Raw genomic sequence first — 22,053 nt, 5'->3', positions numbered from 1 at the left:
CCCCTGAGGGCCTTGAGACCCAGGATAAACCATTCCTTATACACCTGCAAGACATATTTCATAGAGAAAGGGACTGTGGGCCTGGGGGCCAACCCAGGCCAGCCTCTCCTGTTGTAGATGAGCGCTTGGCTCTGTTTCCTCTTTATAGCAAGGGGCACAAGGGCATCTCCCTTGCAGGCTTCTTGTAAAATTTTTGTGGAGATAATGCCAGCTAAGCAGTTTGCACAGAGCCTGACACATATACATGTGCAGTAAATATGTTAATGTTTGATGACATAACAAACACGCAGTAATAATATTGTGGAGACAGAGGGACCTGGAGCAAGAAGCAGATACAGGGAGAATAAGAGGTTTACTTTTCTTTCTTTCTTTCTTTTTTTTTTTTTTTTTGTTTGTTTGTTTACTTTTCTTTAGTTGCACTGTTTCCTGAGGCCCAGAGTCCAGTTAGGGGCCCATTACACCTATGAAAGAGAGGAAACAAGGTGGTTGCCATGGGGAAGGGGGACAAGAAACAGATTTGGAAAATGAATTCAGGATACCGATTGAGCACTTTCCCCACCACCTGTGATCTCTCCATAGCCATTCATGGCCTTCCCTCCAAATCTTCACCCGGAACCTACCTGATGGTTTCAAAACAGATCTGATCACATCAGCCCTTGCCTTAAAGCTTTCTGATGGCTTCCTACCACCCTTAAGGTTAAAGCCAGATCCCTCAGCACACTCTGCAAGGCCCTGCGAGGTCTGGCCCTCATCTTTTGTACATCCGCACCACACAGGCCTTGCATACGCTATTCCCTCCACCTCTGCTTTTTCTTCTCCTCTAATGAACACCCATGCATTTGGATCTCAACTCAAGTAGACTTCCAACCTCCCTGATTAGGTCAAATTCCTGGTGTTAGGCAAGCTCCATGGAGCTCACTTGGTGGCATTTGTCGCATTAATTAGTAGCTCCCTCTTCCACTAAAATATAAGCTCCACAAGGGTCAGTCTCGTGTGCCTTCACTATCTTCCTGCATCCCTAGTGCTTGGCATGCAGGTGGGCTCAATAAACTGCTCGAGTGAATGAATGAGTGTCCACCATTGGCCAGGCACAGCACTAGGCACTTTGAAGGTATCAACAGGCCGGGACTTTTCAGGAGCGGAGGAGCAGCCCCTGGGAGGGAGATGTCCTTCTGAATCTCTGTCCCTGTGTCCCTTTCACTCCTCATCAGTATTCACAGCACCGGAGCGTCTTGAAGGCTGGCATCCCCTTGGCAACGTTGCCACCAGCCTGGCATGATCTGATGCTTATCTGGACCATGCCGGCTGGGCACAGCCTCAAAGGAACTGAGGTGGATGTCATGGCAACGGCCTAGCTCCTGGGAGGACCTGGACTGCTCCCGGGGATGCCAAATCAAGCTTCTCCATTCTCTGGGGACTGGGACCAGGTTCAGCCTTACAGGAATAAAGTCTTTGAGGGAGAAAAACCAGCTTGAACCTTGCTGGGAATGCATCATTGCACTCAATTGCCTCTGAGAGCCGAGGGGAGCCACAGACCAATCACTCCTATCCATAGGCCTGTCTGCATGTTGACAGTAAGACTGTCCCCATGGGCACGAGTTTCCTTGGTGGAGATAGAGAACCACAATTTAGGAGGTTATGGAAAGCTCCCATGCAGGTGGGGGATGGGCATGATGCCAAGAGATAGGGAGATGTACTGGGTTCAAATCTTGGCTGTGTCTTCTGATTCCCATCACCTCTGAGTCCAATGTCCTCCTTTATCAACTGGGGATCGTAATAAAAACTTACCTTGCAGGGCTGTTGTGAGGAGCAGATCTGTTGACAAGTAAAAAGTTCCTGGAACATGGAAAGTACACATGAAATCATAGCTGTTTTTATCAGCAGCGTGACAAGTGATGTCAAGAGGGCACCATTGAGATGTGTGCTCTGTTCCTATATGGATACTTAATAAATTGGATTGGCAGCCTGTTGCGAGTGACCTGCCAAAGTTTTGGTTCTGCTACAAGAGCAGAGTCCAAGTCAGGGGCAGGGGCAGCTTGGGCCGTGCCAGGCCCTTGACCTACCTGACCTCATCTGTCTACACAACCACCCGTGAGGCTGGTATCATTGGCCCCACTCTCAGAAGAGGCTTTCCAGGTCCAGAGAGCTCAGATGATTTGCTTCAAGTCTATCAGGAAAGGAGCTCATATGTTCTCAGAAATATGACTGAGAAGGTACAGCGGTCGCTGCTAGTCTCCGTGCCACAGAAGACCCCTGTGGCCACCTTCACCTGTCAGCCACAAGCCCCAGCCTCTCCCCCAACTCCTTCATACCCCAAACAGAAATGCTCCTTTGTAAGGAGGAGAGTTACATGATTTTAGTTGCTTGGATCATGTCCTAGCTGGACTCCGAGTCTCTCTGCCAATGTGGGCTGTTCCCTCTGACCCCATAGCAGGGCTTAGGAACTGGTGTGGACATGTGTGCGCCTTGGGTATGTCTGGCCATCCAAGAGGTAAGTAGGTAAATGGGCATCCCTCGGGTCTTAGGCACCAACTACCCCTTTTTCACCTTGAAAATGAAAGTTCACCACAGGCCAAAAACTCTCCGCCAGCAACCAGTTACGGTTATGCTTTCTGCTCATGTTATACCGCCATGGAATGTCTGCCAAGTGGGGCGAGCAGAGAACAGTTGTGAGAGATGATTCTCTTCCTGAATTTTCCCCAAAACTAAGTCATGGAGCTTTAAGGAGGTCCTCAGCCTCGAGCAGAGCCAACTCTGGGAGTGTGGCTGAGCCTGACTCTCGCATGGAGGATTGCAAGGCTGGCAGCGGTGCACTACGGAATCCAAAAGGAGTTTCACTTACTGCTGAGAGCAAAGGGCCACAATGAAGATGAGCAACCATGAGCGACTGTCCTAATGGGAATATATAATCCCACAGGCTCAGGACTCCACCTCCTGGGTAGAAGCTCAGAATCCTACAGAGTCCCTTTAAGTGTTGCTAGAAGTCCTAGGGGAAGAAGCTGTCCACCACACACCTTCAAATGCATCCATGTGAGGCCACATTGCATGGCCTTAAAAGGCCCGGGTGCAGTTTGGGGGAGGGGGATGAAAGCTGAGGCCTATGCTAGGGTGCTACAGTCCGGCACTCCGTGCGCTGAAACCTCAAGATCCCCAAATAGCCCTTTCCCCCCACCTGTCATCACTGTGTTGGAGCCATGCTGGGGTCCACACAGAACAGGAAGGGTTTATTCATGTAGTGACTTTTTATTGAGCATCTGCTGTGTGCCAGGTGCTGTACTAAGCTCTGGAGGTACCCTGGGGGAACAGACGTGACGTGGTAGTCATTCTCTGAGGAGGTTGTGGCCTGGAGAGGAGAGATGACAAACACACAAATGAACGGAGGAATTTCAGGTTGTGGGAAGAGCTGCGAAGGAAATAAACGGGATGCTGTTTAAGACAAACTGGGAGGGTGTGCCTTGGGATCAGGAGTCAGGGAGGACCTCCCTGAGGAGGTGACACGTCTGGTAAGAGTCTAAGACGATTCTGCCAAAAAGTGAGGGGCTGAGAGCTCCCCGCAGAGGAAGCAGTGTGGCGGGGAGACCCTGGGAGCTGGGCTTGAGGACCTGAGGGGCGGGGAAGTGGCTGGAAAACAGGTTGGTGAGGGAGGCTGGGCTGGTCATTCAAGACCAAGGTGAGAGTTTGGATTTTGAGTGTGATGTAATTCCCAAAGTCTTTTTAAGCAGGGCAGGGATGTGATTTAATTTATCTTTTTAAAAGAAGAAGAAGAAGGGGATCCCCGGGTGGCTCAGCAGTTTAGCGCCGCCTTCAGCCCAGGGCGTGATCCTGGAGACCCGGGATCGAGTCCCACGTTGGGCTCCCTGCATGGAGCCTGCTTCTCCCTCTGCCTGTGTCTCTGCCTGTGTGTGTGTGTGTGTGTGTGTGTGTGTGTGTGTGTGTGTGTGTGTCTCATGAATAAATAAAATCTTTTTTAAAAAAGTCACTCCTCTGTGGGGTGAAGAAATAGGGAAGCAGAACAGTAAGAGGCTGCTGCAGAGTCTGAGGTTTACCAGGGGCAGGGGATGGATCTAAGAGATACTTTGGAGGGAAAATCAGCTATGCCTGCTGATGGACTGTGCACAGACAACTCGATTATTCTGTAGTATAAGAATAACTACTCTTCCTTTCAATGCCTTCCTCAACCAGGAAGTGCTCCAGACCACACTTTACAAATCTTTCCCCGTCTGGCCCTGGGCACTGGCACCCAAATCATCCTGCACCCTGTCTCCCTGCCCCAAGCAGAGCTGGTGGCCACCTCAGCAGCCTGCATTAGCCTCAGCTCAGCCAGGAGCACCACGCCACCTGAATGAACATGTATGAATTCATACATGCTAGAGCGAGCATATGAAGAAACCAGGCACAGCAGCTCATTTCTAGGCTGTGTTCAGGAGCAACTGAGGCCCAGAGAGGTTGAGAGACTTACTCACCTAAGAGACACCCTTAGAGAATTTGCTTCGATACATAGCTAAGAATTCGTTTATTCAATAAACCCATCGAGCTTCTGGTACCTATCAAGGTATCAGGATACTGGTTGCTCATTAACTGTCACAGGCCCAGCACCCAGGCAGCCTCTGTCTGGAGTTATGATGACAAATCAGAGAAAGCCCCCTGCCCTTGCAAAGCTTTGTCATTTTGTGGATGGTAGGGGGGGATGATAAGGAAGGAGGACAGGAAGGACGTCTCCAAAGGAAAGGGCCGGAATGCAATGAGACGAGCACAGTAGCAAAGACGTACCCAACAGCCTACAGAAAAGCAAAAGCAAACGTATCAACTGCTGAATGTGTATCTGGAACAGAGCAGAGAACAGATACTTCCAAAGGGCTTGGAATTACTCGTTCTAGAGCTCTTTATCTGTCTTCCTTACAAGTTGTGCTTAGCTTATTCATTTGGACCACGCGTGAAGGCAGACTCAGAGGCCAAGGCAAATGTCATCCCTGGCTCATCAGAATGGTCCCAGATTCCAAACCGTCTGTGCGGCTAAGGTTCTAAGCATCTGAAGCTGCCTCTGCTTCCAGGAGGCCCTGCCTGAGTAACGTAAGCTCCTTGAAGAAAGAGATCATGACCTTGGATTTCTTTGCATCTTCATCTTTCCATCCTCAATAATGACTTAACAAATGCATACTAGGCGCTGGGTTGTCGGTGCTGGAGTCACAGGGCAGTGACGATGACAGGCGTGGCTGCTGTTGTCACAGAACTGACAACTGACGCTCTGAGAGGGTCCTCGGTGCTAATTGTCACCTAGAGGGATGCCTGGGTGGCTTAGTGTTTGAGCGTCTGCCTTCGGCTCAGGTTGTGATCCTGGGATCGTGGGACGAGTCCCACATCGGGCTCCCCGCATGGAGCCTGCTTCTCCCTCTGCCTGTGTCTCTACCTCTCTCTGTGTCTCTCATGAATAAATAAATAAAATCTTTTTTTAAAAAACCTAAGAAATATCCTCAGTTCTTCTCTTTCCCGCACCCCCCCCCACCCAAGCCACCATTGCTCTCCATCACCACCATCGCCACCACCATCACCCTGTGCTACTTCCATTTCCAGATAGCTCCCCCATTGACCTTCTCCTAGCTCACCCTACTCGAATCCATTCCCTACACAATGACCAGGACAACCTCATCAAATGTAAACAAAAACCTATTTCTCCCAGTTTATAATCTTACAGGGATTGTCCATTGTTCCCAGAGGAAAATTCTCACTCCACGGGGACAGGCACTGCTCCCATCGCCCCACTGCACCCCCCACCCCTGCATGGGCCACTCTTTGCTCCAGCCAGCCTGGTCCCCTTCTCTTCCTGTGGCCCACAGCACCCCTCCCATGCTTTGCACCTGCTGCACCTCCGCTCCTCCCCCACCCCATTCTCTGAGCATCTGGATCCCTCCTTACCTTCATGCCTCAGCTCAGATGCCACCTTCTCAGAGAAGCCTCCCCTGACTTCCTGATCTGATGTATCACCCCTCACCCTAGTGACTCTCTGTCATGTCACTCAGATTGTCCCCTTTGAGGCATTTATCAAACCCTGAATGCTCTCACGACTGTAGAATGTAGGATTCACGGCACCAGGGGTAGTGTCCATGCTCACCACTGTGGCCCTGAGGCTAGCAGAGGAGACACTCAAATATTTGTTGAATTGAAACAAACCAAACAACAACAGAAAAAGCTTCCCAAAGAATTACGTGAAAGGGTGTCTCTGTGTGTGTGTTGTGCGCGCGCGCGCGTGTGCGCACCTGAAAGCATCTGGCACAGTGCCAGGCTCATGTAGGTCCTCAATGTGCAAAGTATCTCAGACAGGCCTGCAGATTGCAGGGACTCCAAATGCATTCTCCTCTTCTCCCAGAAAAAAAGCAAGAGGACAAGAAACATGGAATTGCTCCAGTCCACACTTGAAAGAATTTATGCTCCTTTGTTCTCCTCTTCTCCTTCTTCGCGACGCATCTACGTTTAAAAAAAAAAAAAAGAAGAAGAAGAAGAGAGTGGCACAAGATTGATAGCTTCAGAGATTCAGCTCTTCCTTGTCCCTGAGCATCCCTCCTCGCCTCCTTCTGATTGCTGTTGAGCAGCCACCTGTTCCGAGCCGCCTGCATCTGTCCCAGCACCTGCCTGTCCCTGTGGCACTGAGCTGCCCTGGACCCCTGGTCAGGCGCGACTGTGTTCCTGCCCCCAGGATGGCTTTGAAGCCAGGAGCTGTCACTGCCTGTTTGTTTGTACCAAGGCCCCACGTACGGTAAGAGAGCATGAATAAGAAACAAGTACTTGATGGTAGAGCAGCTGTCTCCTGCCAGCATTGACCTCCGCCAGCAGCCATCCGCAAACTCCAGGCAGCCCACCTTCTGGAGAGGCGGTAGGGTGCAGGGGACATGCCTCAGAGGTGGAGGAAGAACACACTTCCGCTCAGCAAGCAGGGACTGAGCCCCTCCGTGTGCCAGCAGCTATGTCCGGGTTCCAGCCCTGGCCATGCCACTAAGCCAGGAGACTCAGGTAAGTCTCTTCACCCTTGTGATCATCAGTTTCCTCATCTGTATAGTGGATATACTAATAATTCCAAGTAGATTCCTAGGATTTATAGTTTTTATAAAGGTTTTTCATTTCATTTCACTTCTTCAGCTCTTCAAAAAAATATTTACTGAGTGCCTACCCTGTGCCAGACACCATGATGTTGGATATGGCATATACAGTTGCCAGAGGAGATGAGGTATTAGCCTTCCTGGAGCCATCACTGTAGTAGGGGAGAAAGACATGCACCAAGTGACCCCATGGTGAGATGTTCAGTTGCAGTTGTGACAAGTGCCATAATGTCTACAAAGTATAGGGGATTCAGGACAAGGAGAGCCTGGATTAGGGAATTTGAACTTGAGCATCCTACAAGGATCCTTGAGCTGACACCTGATGAAGTAGAGATGTTCATTAAGAGAGGAGAGAAGAACATTCTAGAGAAAGGGAGCAGCTCTGAGTCAGAAGGCTCAGAGACCATGAGGGTCTGCGAGGAATACAGTGCCTCTGGATGGTACAGAGTGGAAATGAAGTGGATGAAGTTAGCAGGGACTAGATCTGCAGGCGGTCCTTGTTGGCTGAGGTGCAGAGGACTTGTGTCTTTATCCTGAGAGTAATGGGAAGTGTTTGGTGACTTAATCAGGGTGGCACGAGACTGGGTTTGATGCTCTGCAAAGTTCACTCTGTCAGCTGCATGGAGCATGGACTAGAGACGCCTGAGGGGGAAGCAAGGCCCTGAGGCTATGGCAGTCACCCTGGAGGGAGCTGAGGGGGATTTGGAATGGTGGTGGCAGCAGAACCGGAGAGAACATCCAGTAGCTGGCTGCACAGCAGGATGGATGGGGTTGCCATTCACCAGGGGGAGATAGGAATTCCCAGCCCCACTTTGGAGATAAGAGAATCAAGTCTCAGAAAGGGGAAGTGGTCCCCACAAATAGCAAGGGATATTTGCTATTTGTGGGGCCAGACTCATAGCCAGTCTTCCAACTCAAAGGTTCAATCCCCAGGAGATCGTGTCAGGTATCATTATGCAGGTGAGGACTGGATGGCTGGGTGAAGACTGGCCCCTGAGGCCAGGGCTGATCTCTTTTCTGAGGCTTGTGCTGCCAAAGGTGATGAGGGCAGCCTCTGGGCTGACTGGCCCTGTCTTCAGCCAGAGCCCGAGGGTGTCAGCAGCAGGCAGGAGGGGACCAAGTTTGAGGACTAGCTGGAGATTGGACCTGGAAGGGGTAAAGATGATAAGCTCTGGATGCACACAGACTTGGGTGCAAACCCTGCCTTTGCCACCATCTAGCCATGTGCCCCATGGCCCTGCCAGGAGCTTCCTGGCAGGTAACCTGAATGGTAGAAGCCTTCATAACCCAGGCTGAGCTCACTGAGGTTGCCAGCGTCCCTCTCCCCAGAGACTAAGCTGCCCTATCACTCCAAGGATGTTCTCGGGGGGTGGAAGGTAGTTCTCGTGGGGGTGGTGAGCATCAGCGACAGAGGGAAGATGTCCTCTCTGTAGCAAGAAGTCAAGGCAGAGAGGCAGGAGTTGTCTGCCCAGGGGGAAGGACCATTTGATCACTGCCATTGTTTGAACCCAGCACTGCATGGTGATAAAACACAGCAGACTGGTTACAGTCTATCTGAAGGCGTTTAACTCTCTACAGACAATGCAACTTCTCTTGCCTGGCCTCAGAGCAGATGGCCTCCACTGCCCCTGCCCCTGAAGGCCCTCCCCCCTTCATCCCAGCTATGCCCAATGCCAAGCCCCTCCCACTACCACCACCACTGCCACCTTCTCTGGGGAGGGGCACGGGGAGGAGAGCTTGCTGTGACTCTTTGGAACGCTGAGGTGATGTGGTCATGTTCATTCATTCACTTATTCAACAAATATTCATGCAGCCCCGTATGCATCGGGGTCAGGATTCGATGCTGTGAATATAGGTATGTCAACACGAGACTGCCCTTGAGAGAGGCTCGTTAGTTCATGCCCTCATTCACTTATTCATCCAGCATGGTATTAGTTGAGCACCTACTGTACGCTGGGGTGTGCACTAAGCACAGGATACTACAGCTCCTTGGTCAGGTGGTCTAGCTGGGAGGGTGAGCTCCCTTTAGGACCTGTTGCTTCAGCCCTGTGGGACAAGTGGAAGATAGCTAAACAGACACAGGGAAGGCGTCTTTGCAATGAAGGGATTAACATGGTTGGTTCAACCCTAGAGTTTAAAATAACCCAAAGTGGAAGGAACCACAAGTAGTTCTACGTGGTGGGGGATGGAGCAGGAGCAGGGCCAGAGAGAGGGCAGGGGCAATATCAAAAAGGGCCTTGAATGCCAAGCTAAGAAGGGGACTTTTTACCCAAAGCCATAGAGGGACACTGAAAAGTTTCAGGCTAGGCTGGGAAAGGGGAAATACGTAAGCATCAGCATCATCAGATATTACAGAGATCTGGCTGCAGCATGAGGCTAGGAAACCATTAGCAGGCTGGAATTGAGGCAGGGGGTGGAGAGGGGAACCTGCGCTCACAAGGCAATCAGGAAGCCTAAATCTACAAGAAGTAGCTTATCCTTTAGTTATGGTCAGAAAAAGCCACTAACCAACCCATACCAATTCCAGTGACTGACCATAACAAGCATTTATTCAGCTAAGAGTTGGCCCGATCTCGTCCGGCCTTGACTGGGGTGGGGCTTGGTCCTGCTCGGTGTGCTCCTCATCCTCCTCGTGGCACCAGTGCATCAATCTGGGCATGTTCTTCTCATGGCAACGAGGACAGAGGCACAAGAGAACAAGCGCCATCAGGCGAGCGACTTTGCAAGCCTTTAGTGACGTCATGCCCTTCAGCATCCCATTGGTTGTCATGGGGCCCGAAGCCAAGGTGAAGGGGTGGGGGCTCTGTCCACCTTTTTAGAGAAACAGCTGCCAAGTGACAGGGCACAGAGCATGGATATGACGACCGCAGATGATTTCACTATTTCCTGCAGCAGATGCGGGGCTGGGAGGGGAGGTAAAGAAAGGGAGGGAGGTCATGAGTCTGTTGCCGAGGTTGTGGCATCTGTGCGCCCACGGCCTCCAAAGCTGGGACCTGGTCCCCTTTGCACCCCACAGCCATTCACAGCTGCATCCATCCCCCTCAGGAATTAGATCTGAGACAGGGGCACTCTAACATGCACTGTGTGCCCAGCCTGGCCACCAGGCCCAGGGTGTTCTGGGGAAAGAGCCAACCCGCCACTTGTTACCCCAGCCAGACCTTCCCTGATTGTCACTGGAGGACTAGCTTTCCCTTCTCACCCAGACTGTGTTGATTACACACTCCGGAGGCTTGTTTTCCTCCGTGTGGGCAGAAACAGTTGCCTGACTGCTTCCAGTTCTGCAAACAGAGGGCTGGGTGGGAAAAGAGGTGTGTGTTTGGGGACATGAGGAACCTACTGTTTCGGTCCTCACTGGGGTCCCCTCTTCCCTTCCACACCCACCTCTTCCTCTCTTGTCACCCCGCTGGACATCCCCCTGATTTCTCCAACTGCTCAAGATATGGGAAAGAGATTTAATCTACCCCGTGGGCAACCCTGCACCCTAGCTGGCCCAACTGGGTGACCTAGAGAATATCATCTCCCCTTTCTGGGTCTGAGTTTTCACACCGATGAAACAGCAACATTGGTCTGCGGACCACTTAATGCTTATTTTAACACTCATGTGATGCTTACTAAGCGCCATACCATCTTAAGGGCTTTGCAAATGTTAACTCATTTAATTATCGTAATAACACTTCGAGTACCCCCATTTTACAGAGGGGACACACTGAAGCTCAGAGAGGTTAAGTGATTTCCCCAAAGGCACACAGCCAGGAAATAAGAGAGTCAGGGCTTGAACCCAGGCAGTCCAGTACCCGAGTGCACATTTAACTATCTTATTATACTGCCACTTGCTTTCTTCTCCTCTCCTAATTTCTAGAAATCCAGAGCACTGCCCTCTTGGAGTCATGTCCATCCCACGTCTTTCTCTATTACCTTCTGAATGTCTTTTCTGGGTTGAATTGTGTCCCCTGAAAAGATCTGTCCAAGTCCTAGCCCCTGGTGTGTGACCTTCTTTGGGATAAGGTCTTTGCAGTGTAATCAGGTGATGAGAATGGGCCCTAATCAGTGGCGGGCGATTGTATAAGAGAAAGGAGAGGGGAGTTTGGAGACAGACACACCAAGACACAGAGACGCACCTGTGTGGGGCTGTGTGACACAGACACAGGGTCCAGCCACCAGCTGCAAGCAGAGCAAGGCCGAGAGGCTGAGGATCGCCAGGAGCCACCCAGGCAGGGTGCAAGCAGCAGGGAAGGCTGCGTCCCTAAACCCTCAGAGGGAGCAAGAGCCTGTGGACACTTGATTTTGGACGTCTGGCCTCAGGAACTGGGAGAGAATAAGTGCCTGTTTTTTTAAGTTGCTCAGTTTGGGGTCATTTGTCACAGCAACCCTGGGAACCCGAGACAACGAGGAAGGAAGTCTTAGGGCTTCGAGCAGAGGCAGCTCTGGGAAACATCTCCCCACCCAGTCCTGGGCTCAGCTCCTCTGTCTCCTGCCACCCCACGTTTCTCCTTATGGCCTTATCCCCACGCGCCCAGGCTGACCTTGAATCCCCAAGAATTTGGTCCTCAAATGCAAACTCCAGACATGGGACGGCTGAATAGAAAGGATGACTCTGGAAGTGGCCTGAACGGCAGAGATCTTGAGCTCCATGGGGCCTGAGAACTGGGCTTTGGGGAAGGCTGGGAATTCTACTAGCTGTGCCCCTGAAGCCCCAGTGAGTTACCTGCAGGGGAAAGTGGCTCCTGGCACCTCTCAGCCTCGGCCCCCCACCCCTCCAAAGCAGGGCTGATGCCACCTGCTGCCTGGGTGATCACGAGCATTCATTCGAGCATTCGAGCATTCGCTAAGACAGTGTTGGAGACAAAAGGCTTTAGGGGACGGCGGAGTGGAAGGAAAGTTGGTTGGAAACCCTTGCGCTTCTTCCCACTGGCCAGGTTCCTGGAATCCACGCCTCACTCCTCAGCACCCCCTCCTAGCACCGGACCCAAAGCTCCCCTCCCTGTGGGTGAGCCACTGAGCTGAAGTGAATTCCTCCTTATATCTGGGTTCATCCCCCATGTGATAAATGTGGCGCCGCACTCCCCAAACTTCTTCTACTGTCATCTGTGCTATGACACCCCAGCTGGCATTCAGAGGCCATCCAGGCTGAACATGAGCCAAGTCACAGGCGTTCTGCTCGGACTAGCTCCGATCCCTCTCCACCCCTCCATTCCCCCTGCCCAGCACCCTCCCAGATCCCTCCCTCTAGACCAGTCTCCAAAATTCTCCTTCTAGGGACTCCCTTTCAGCTGGCTGACACCTGCAGTGATGGGAAAGACCTGGGGTTTCAGAAGGACACTTCATGAAGGTCTGGGGGGACTTTGAGCTCCGGGGAATCCTAAGATGTGACTCTCTAATGGTGGAACTGTCCCTTCTCAGGCTTCTGACTGAGATCACATGCCTTGGACCCCAGGTGACATCTCTGCTTCTTTCACACCTCCCTCACCCCATTGCATCTGCCCAGTGTCCCTGTCCCACCCTCAGACTGACCCTCCTTAGGCAGAGAGTCCAGAAAAGGGATAAGCCTTCTGCCCTGGATGCCACCCGATGTGCGTGGTGAACAAAGGCAGGGTGGAGAGACCGACTCGGACTTGGACTTGAATTTTGGCTCTCCCACTTGCTTTCCCACTTGCCTCGGGCAAGTTACTTCACCTCTCTGGGTTTATTTTTGAAATGAGGAGGGACTTCGCATCTACCTCCCATCGAGCGTGCCCTCCTCCCAGGCCTCACGTGCGGTGCCTGGCACACGGGGACTGCTTGAAAAGTCCAGCGAGATGTAGTGGGAAGTTCCTAGGTGTCAGAATCCGACAGGCATGAGTTTGAATCCATCCTCATCACCTCCTACAATGTGTCCTCGGGCAGGTCACTCACTTCCTGAACTGCTGTGTCTCCGTCACGTCGGGATTAAGCCCCGCTTCTCAGGGTTGCAGGAGGGCTGAGTGAGAGGCGCACAGGTGGGACTGTTGGCTCCATTCTGTTTTCCGGGGGCACCCACCTTCTCAGCCCCGGACTCCTTAACTCTCAACGCCAAGTTAGGTTTCATAGACCCCCCTGGAAGACCTCTTGCTTCCAGATCTACCTGTCTCCGATACAATAGGTCTCTGGTTCTCTGGGTGGCCCAACTTTGTACCCCAGAGGCTGGACCTCTAATCTGATGCCTCCTGGAGTTGCACCTGAAAGCCTAGCAATTTCCCTTGTGGCTTTGCATGACCAAGGGCAGGAAGTGATGGCTCGGGGCTCTAAGGCTGCACAGACATGGCCAAAGGTCTTGGCAGAGAACCTGCCCATGACCACAGTCACTAGAGCCTTGTGTGCAACATGGTTTAGGGGATAAGTTGGAGGGAACATTCCCTGATGGACCTACAGCTTGGACTTTCTGAGGGGACAGGGAGCCAGCTCTGCTCTGGTCCCAGGGAGAGGGGACAGCACAGTGCTGAAGGGCCCCGAGGCAGCCCCATTCCCTTAAGGAGGGGCTGCCCGCAAGCCTGTTATCACTGGCCAGGCCCTTCCCATCAGTCCCAGCAGGAATTAGCAGAGACTGCTAAGTGGCCTCCTGCTTCCTCCAGTGCTCCAGAGGAGGGGGAGGGAAGGGGTGAGGGGGGAGCAGCACCAGCGGTGTGCGCAAGGGGTGATTGTCATGGTTACGCTCTGACAAAACAGATGGCTCTGCTTCCTGCAGGCCACCTAAACAGCTCTCTCCATGTGGGCATCCATCAAGCCAGCTACCAGGGCTGCGGGCACTGGGCACCCCCTCCAGCCACTCTGGGTGCAGGGAGGCAGCCTCCGGGGCTGTGGACAAAGAGACCACTTGCCCAGACACGTGTTGCTTCTGGGGCAGGTAAGGGCTGGTCCAGCTCGTGGGAGGATGAGGGGCTGGCTGCTGTGCTGTCCTGAGTGTGTGGGCATCAGGGCGTGCGTGTGGGTACACATATGAGGAATTCAGGTGCCCCTGGGTGCCGCTGGAGATGCAAGTGCGTGTGCTTGTGTGCATCGGGATGTGTACAGTGTGTTTGCACTAGGGGAGGGGGTCAGAAGAAGATGGGGCTCAGGATGTTCCAGCTTTCGAAGTGAGAGGGAACACGACCACATGTTGCTGCTGGAATCCTCCCTCCCTCCTCCCTCCTCCCTCCCTCCCTCCCTCTCTCTCTCACTCACTCTCTCTCTCTCACTCTCTCTCACTCTCTCTCACATCCTCTCTCACATCCTCTCTCTCTCTCTCTCTCTCACTCCCTCCCTCTCCCTCTCTCTCATTCTCTCTCTCTCTCTCTCTCTCTCTCTCTGGAGCTCTCTGTGTTTTCTCTCTTCTGTGTGTGATTCTCTCCGCATCTCCTTCTCTTCCCTGTCTCAGCCTCCCTCCTACCCCCCATCCCAGCCACCTGTTTCCATCATCTCCGGGTCCCCATCATCTCTTGTCTGTCCTCTGGAGCCCCAGGGCTGCCAGGAGGCTCTGCAGGCGGTCCATCCCTGGCTGCCTGGCTCGTGCTGGCTGCCCTCCAGGTGCCTGGCCTGTGACCGTCCCCAAAGCCACCGGCCGAGTGCCACAAATGTCCCCCGTCTCCTGCCAGGTAAGCAGGGCTCCAGGATGGAGAAGGGGTCCTGGGAGGTGGGCGGGCGTGGGGGACTTGGCCCAAGTGTGGCTGTGGTGTCCGCTAGCACGTCAAGCGCCTCTGGAAGCCCTGGCGTTACATCTGCAGCCCCAACAGGTCTGTCCGACGCGACGCTTCCTCCGCACCACCGCGCAGCAGCGGAGGCTTGGTGGAAGCTTGGTGGGGAGGAGGCCAGAACCTTCCCCTCCCCTTCCCCCTCCAGGCGCAACAGGCACCTTCCCGTGTCTCTGCTCCTACTCCTCTTTCCCCTTCCTGCCTTCCTGCCTTCCTTCCTTTTCTTTCTTTCTTATTTTCTTTCTTTCTTTCTTCTCTTACTCTCTTTCTCTTTCTTCTTTCTTTCTTTCTTTCTTTCTTTCTTTCTTTCTTTCTCTCTTTCTAGAAGTCTTCAGAGGAAGCAGAGCTTTCTTCCTCTTCTCCTCTACTGGCATAGGACCCTGATCATTTGTCTGAACCAGATTCATTTGTCTGAACCCAGGCAGGTCCCGGGGAACTGGGCAGAGGCTCAGAGGGCACGGGCTGAACTCCTACCCTCCTGCACAGGATGGGAAGCAGAGAGCGTGGAGGTTCCCTTGGTTAGCTGGATTTGGGGAACGCTGAGCACGTGCATATGTGGTATACAGGATGTGTGGGAGCGTATGGGGCATATGTGTCCCTGGAGGCCAGAGATATGTATGGAGTGAGCTCCATAAGTTGGTAAGGGGAGGGGGTGGGGAGTGGCGCATGTATAATAAATGTGTTCACGTGTTTGGGGTACTTGTGTGGGGTGCCCTGTGCCTGCAGGGATTTAAGAGTGTAGGGGCACATGCGTGTGCGCGCACACACATGCACATGTACAATTGTGGGTTGAACCCAACGCAGAGGCTGCTGGGCAGGATCCCTGAGGCCTGATGTGGTACCTGCATGCAGTCACCTCATCACCCAGATTTGTTAGTGTCCTCCTGCAGGAGGAGTGCTGCTTTCCATCCAACCCCACACAGTTGGTGACCCAGGGCCAAAGGGGAGATGAGTGGGTGTTCTGATGGGTGGACTGTAGACCCCACTGCTTTTTGGACATGAGACAGGCCAAGGTTCCTAGCCTGGGGAGTAAGTAATGAGGGGTCTGTGGCCTTGCAGAAAATAGTGTGAGGACTAATCCCCAAACCAGGCCAGACTAAGCTCTCAGTAGAGATTCCAGTCACCAGCCATTGATTTGCCTGGTGGAATGTGCTGTTAGCAAAGTCATCCTGAGCCAGAGGGAAGAAGCAACCCTCTGTGCCTGCTGGTGTCCCTCACTGTACGCCACTCTCAGTGGGCACTGTACTGGTCCCCTGGCCTCTCCTTCATCAACAAATGATGCTGACTATGGTTCTGCAGGGGCCTGACTCCACAGGGAAAGGAATCAGCCCTGGAGGAATGAGGACAGTAGAATCCCACCCAGGGGCTCCAGGTTAGCCATTCCTCCAGGACCCTGACCTCAGGGTTCAAGCTGTGCTTTCTACTGGGTCAGTGCATTCCTGCTAGCACATTCTGGCTGAGTCGCTCCACCTACATGGCCAGGGTAACCAAAGGCCAAGCCAACCTAGATTTCTCATGGTCTCACTGGCATCCACAGTTTGGCAATGCCAAGGAGAGGATTACCATAAGCAAGAAATCAACAGACTTCCCTGCGGGCATTAAGGACAGCCCAGTGTGCTTAAGGCACAGAGGGTGGCTCTAGGTCACCAGGGATGAACAAATTCTGGCATCCCCTTTAACATCTTTTAAGAGAATGCGACCACTGGGCACTCCACCATGAAACCCCGATCAGTGCTCTTCGGGGGGCACTCACCTAGCAGCATGGCTGATATATGAGGCCCTCTGGAAGAAGAGGTTGGGATCAGGTGCATTCAGTGTGAGTCTAAGAAGGCTTTGTGAAGAAGGTGTTGGAGTTGGGACTTGGAGACAACAATGTGGGGGGGGGTGTGGGCAAATGGATGGACACAGAGGATCAGGGAAGGTTTCATTCAGACGGGAGGTGTGAGTACAGGTTAGGAGGGGCAGGAGATCTTTGTCAACAGGCATCAGTTAGGTCAGTTTGAATTAACAGACAAGCTAGGGTGGAAAAAGGGAAAAGCATAACAATCATTCGGGCACTAGATGCCAACTTTATGCCAGGTTCTGTGCTGAGTGTTGGGTCCCCATCGTCCATAGCTTGCAGTCTCCACAATGGAGATGAACTTTAATCAACCAGCCAAGATTATGTAAAATAATGCCCAGGATAAGAACACTTGGACTTGAGGCCTCCTTGAGCTAGCCAAGAGGAGAATGCAAAGGGGTTTCTCAGGGATGGGGTGTGGGGGTGGGGCCAAGCTGGAGAGACACACGTGTGAGTCAGCTGCTCATACACTGGAGCAGGGCAGAAGTCAACCACTTTAGGACAGAGGTAAGAAGGTCTGAGGTGAGCCCTTGAGGAGTGTTCTCCTCCAAACCTCATGGAGGAGTGAGTCTGCAAAAGAGAGAAAAGGGGCAGATGGAAGGAGGTACCCATACCTCGGTGTCTCCCCTGCCTTGTGTTGTTCCCTTGCCAGGGATCTTACCCCTGGTATTTTATTTAATACCCATATTATAGCTGATGAAACTGAGTCTTGGAGACCTCCAAGCGCTAGGTTTAAGGTCACCTAATGAACAGCAGAGCCATTGCACCAAAAATGAAGCAAGGGATGCTCCTGAGCGTGTGCTATGGGCCCAGTGCCAGGACAGAAGCAGAATGAGGAGGGCTTATGTGTCACCCCTGTGGAGATATTAGAACCATCATGGAGCGGGTGATTACAGCAGGATATGGCTGGGGAGGTTCAGGGGAGGGAGCCTCACACCAGATAAAGGAATCAGGAAATACTTCAGGGAGGAGGTGAAACTTGAAAGGGCCCAGAGGACAAGGAGGTTGGGAGTTGGGTGTTCACGGGGGCCTAGGGTGGAACAAACACGTTGCCTTGCCAGGAACATAGGGTTTAGAGGGGAGGAGTAACATGGGATGAGGCAGCCAAAGTGGACCATCGGGGAGCCTGAATTTGACACAAAGAAGTTGGGCTTCAACCAAAGCTACTAGCAGTCCTGAAGTAAGGAAGCGCTGGTCAGATGGGGACCCCAGGAAGACAAATTTATGAACCCGAGGAGTTAAATTTTCACCTTTTGAATCCTCAATGAGATCTGGGGAATCAATCAGTTTGAAACTATTTGCTAGATTATGCACTGTGAATGTTCTGGAGTTTCAGGTGATCCTAGTACAAAACTTTTCTTCCTACAACTACATGGGGTTCACATTGTGGGGCCACAGACACGAGGTAGTTCCTTTCATGGATGCCACTCCAGAGATAGTGAAGAATGCAGGGTCAGAACAAGCAGCTGAACGGATGCTCTCAGCACAGCCTAGAAAGGAACCATGGGTGAGAGCAACTGGAGCATAGGGGATGGGTCCATCTGGTTGGCCATATATCCCCTGTTCCTTGTTCAGATCCCATAAAGAGGTCTCAGTAATCATTATCTGAGACCCCACAGATGTGAGGTTGTAGATTTTTAAAAAGTCACCCTATTAGAAGAACATGAATGAACTGACCACTTAAAAAGTAGTCCCCACCCGAACATCCCTCCTTGCTCGATGCTGGCATCCATCCCTGCGCATCACTTAATATCTATATCCATCAGGCTCTCTTTGAGTTTGGGGCCGTGTCAGCAGCTGAACATACAATGCTGAAGGATCACAGAATGAAACCAAAATCTTGTGAATGTTGTAGGATTTAATGAAGCCAACCAAAGAGGACATCGGAGGGCTCTTCTAATCCCACATAAAAGTCACAGATGAATGAGAATCCAGCAGAGGTAGACCAGTCAACCACAGAAGGGAAACTTGGCAACGATGAGTTGATGATAGGAAACTTGAATCATTACACTGTGATGGTGAAACAAAAAGTGAAAAAATGTCATATCATGTTAGCATATGATTTTGCACAAGAAATTTATCTTCCCCCAACCCAATCAATACTTGATTTGATCTTTGTTTGTGGAAAGGTTTAGCACATGGCCGTAATTATAATCTTATTTTGGTCCAATATAAAATTCCATTTTCATATTTTTAGTTTCACTTTTCAAAATAAAATCTCAGTTGAAAACTTTTTTTTCACTCACTACTTCATGTGAAATTATGGTCCCTGTCTTAAGTGGATTCACTTGAAGTGGTCTTGTTCTGGTCCAATTATTGAGGAAATATGGAGGTTGTTCAATGATTTATTCATTTAATGGGCACCTGCTAATTGCCAGATACTCTTCTAAGCACCAGGGGTACAATCATTAATGAAATATAGAAAAACCTCTGCCTTCATGGAGCTTATATTCTAGTGGACCCACTGGCCAAGTCCCCCTTCCCCACCTCTTACTCCTTTTCCAATATTGTGGTTTCTGTCTCTAGACCAGTGTCTTTGCTCAGAGACCCAAATATTTACGGCCCTATTAGCCAAGTTAGATTAGGTGGTGCTGCACCAAAAAGCAGCAATGTTTTCATTCTTGCTCCTGCTGTACAACCAAAATGGGTCATGCATGTTATCACAAAGACAGTCACTCTTGGGTCCAGGATAACAGAAGCTCCTTGTGGGCAATAGTCCCCATGATCACAGTGGCAGGGAACAAGGTATGGCCAAGTACACATCAGCTTTGAAAGCTTCCTCCTAGAAGTGACACACTTCATTTTCACTCAGTTCATTGGCCAAAGGAAGACACACAGCTATACTTGCTAGGGGACAGCCTACCAAGTGCCCAGAGGAGAAATGGAAAGGTCTGCCCAATAGTGTGAAGAACACAGGTGGGCTTTTTCAAGACAGGGGCATCATAGCCATTATGACAATGCAAACAGAAAATGGAGGAGGAGAAAGGATTATCTTGGACTGAATCCCTTCGGGCCTCTTAGCTCCCAACACTGGCCACTGAATACCCTGTGGCCAGTGGAATCATCTCCTGCCATCCTCCAACCCAACCTAGCAATGCATCTGGAGAGTCTCTATAGTGCCTTAATTAGCTCAGGCTGCTGTAAAAAAAAAAAAATACCCTCGAATAGGTAGTGTAAACAGCAATTTACCTGTGATAGTTCTGGAGGCCAGAAGTCTGAGATCAGGGTGCCAGCATGGTTGGCTTCTTGGTGAGGGCCCTCTTCCTGGTTTACAGCCATCTGGGCACCTTCTTGCTGTGTCCTCACATTATGGGGAGAAAGAGAGCTCTGGCTTCTTCCTTTTTTCACATAACATCATCATAGGGCTCCACCTATGTGGTTCCATCTACATCTAATTACCTCCCAAAGGCCCCATCTCCAAATACCATCACAGTGGGGATTAGTGTTTCCACATATGGATTGGCGGGGACATGGGCCTTTGGCCCATAGCATAGAGAACGCTCTGCTGTAGGAGCTCCGGATCTCCTGTGTCCTTTCCCCCTCTGAACCTCAGTCCCCCATCCTCATAATGGGTATAATAATTTTTATTTTGCCTCAACTCATAGAGCTCCAATTAATTCACAGATGTGAAATCATCTTTTAAATTACTCCATAGGAGACACGGATGCTCAGTATTCATACTTTTATGGCACAGTGGTAGATGTGAAAGTGTCACCTGGTCAGAGACTAGAATCTGCTCACTACTTTAACTTCCATCATTTTCAATTCTTTGAACCTTGAAGTCTTTTCTAAGAGACTCCTCAAGAGCCTGTCGGGAGGTCTGGCCCTGAATGGCTTTGTCACTCAGCCAGTCTTCCCTCACACAGGCCAAAGCTCCCCGCTCACCTCCAGAAGCCAGCCAGCCTCTCTCGTCCACATGGCTTGAGGTCACCCCCTGAGCACCCGAGCTGAGTCGCATATACCTGTGCAGATGCGGGGAGTACTGACTCCAGGTCAGGCACGGTGCTTAGCGCTTACTGTGTCATGGTAACACTCAAAGCAGGCCTGCTACTGTGCCCTTTTTACAGATCAGAAAACTGAGGCTCAGAGAGGTGAAGTGACTTGTCCTTGTCACTCAGAGGTACAAGTCAGAGCCTGGCTTCCAACCTAACTGTTGGGACTCCAGAACCTGAGCTCTTGACCTTCAGGCTGGCTGACCAGGGAGGAGAACCTTGCTCCTGGCCTCCTCTCTCTACCTTCTTGTCCTCCGCTGGTTGTCTTCTTGTCTCTGTTGCTGAAACCCCCAGCCCCTTTGTATCTTGGCCTCTAAGAGGAGGTTTTTGTCTTGCTTCTGAGCACGTGAGACACTATTAGTGTGGCACAGAGGCAGATGCGTAGGCACAGGAAAGAGACCGCCGGACTTCCAGTCCCACACCCATCACTGACCAGCTTTGTGACCTTGGGCCAGTTCCTTCCCCTCTCTTATGTCCACGCAGATCATCTGCAGAAGGAAAAAGAAAGAATGAATGAAAAGAGAAGCACTATAAGCTCATGAGGAATCAGTGCACTAATCCACATAAACTGCTTAGCGCAGTGCCTGATTCAGTGACAGTTTGTTGTTAAGTGTCAGGAGCCTCTAAATCCTCTCTCCTTAAGCCTGGCTGGCGGTGGGGACTCTGTATCCTGGGCCCAGCTCCTTCCACTGCCCGCCCCCATTCCCCATTAACCTTAAGCTACCTTCTCACCAATGGAAGCCCTCCCTGGATAAAGGGACAGGCTAACCTGTTCCGAGTTTCTCCTACACTGTTACCCCTGAGACCCATTTGGAGGCCTCTCTGTGTGTCCGCAATGTTCTGTTTGCCTCTTAGCTCAGATGATTTCCCAGTGGGGGTTGCTTCAAATGCTCCGACTCTGTAGGAGGAGATGGTGGTATGGATCCATCGTGGCTGCTAGAACAGGGGAAGGAACATCAGTCAGGGAGCCAGTGCGGTGTGGAACCTGGCGTGTTTGCCCCAGTCGGTGCCAGGGATGGCAGCCTCTGAATGACAGCAAGCAGGCTTTTGGGGGCCATTGATGGGGCCTTGGCCCCCGGATCTGGCCAAGAGGCAGCAGAAGGACACAGTTAACAGCCCACGTCCTGGAGCTAGACGGCTAGGGCTCAAATCCTAAATGCGCCACCAGCTTGCTGTGTGACCTTGAAATTTCTCTTACCTCTCTGGGCTGGGCCTTGGTTTCCTCTCCTATAAAGTGAAGTTATCTGCTTCATAAGGTCTCTATGGAGCTTAAATGAGAAAATCCCCTAGGGAACTTCAGTGATGCCTCTGGAAATGGCCTAAAAGTCAGACTCCTGGCCCCCTCTTGAAATGAGAACATTAAGATTGGGAACCTATGCACATCTTCTGTTCCCTTGGAACAGCTGGAACCCCTCGATGTCTTCTGGACTTTCAACTTGGGAGAGAGG

The 22,053-nt window shown here is 51.5% G+C and overlaps 1 protein-coding gene across 4 annotated transcripts in view; it reads left to right on the top strand.

The window, feature by feature from the left end:
- Positions 1–13,626: 13,626 nt before the first annotated feature.
- The window catches only part of VWA5B1 (von Willebrand factor A domain containing 5B1), a 64,345-nt gene continuing 55,918 nt past the window's right edge, over positions 13,627–22,053 (top strand). Inside the window, exons 1-2 of one of the 4 annotated variants that reach the window (XM_072750981.1) lie at positions 13,627–13,950; positions 14,539–14,677. The gene's annotated coding sequence lies outside the window, so the exon portion shown is untranslated. Of the gene's footprint in view, positions 13,951–14,281; positions 14,678–22,053 lie in introns of those variants that run through there. The other 3 variants (XM_026012062.2, XM_026012060.2, XM_072750984.1) reach the window with 3 other exon arrangements.

This window comes from Vulpes vulpes, chromosome 2 (assembly GCF_048418805.1).
Source record: "Vulpes vulpes isolate BD-2025 chromosome 2, VulVul3, whole genome shotgun sequence".
NCBI lineage: Eukaryota > Metazoa > Chordata > Mammalia > Carnivora > Canidae > Vulpes > Vulpes vulpes.
Note: the sequence above shows the minus strand (reverse complement) of the source record. Positions and strands in the feature narration are given on the sequence as shown.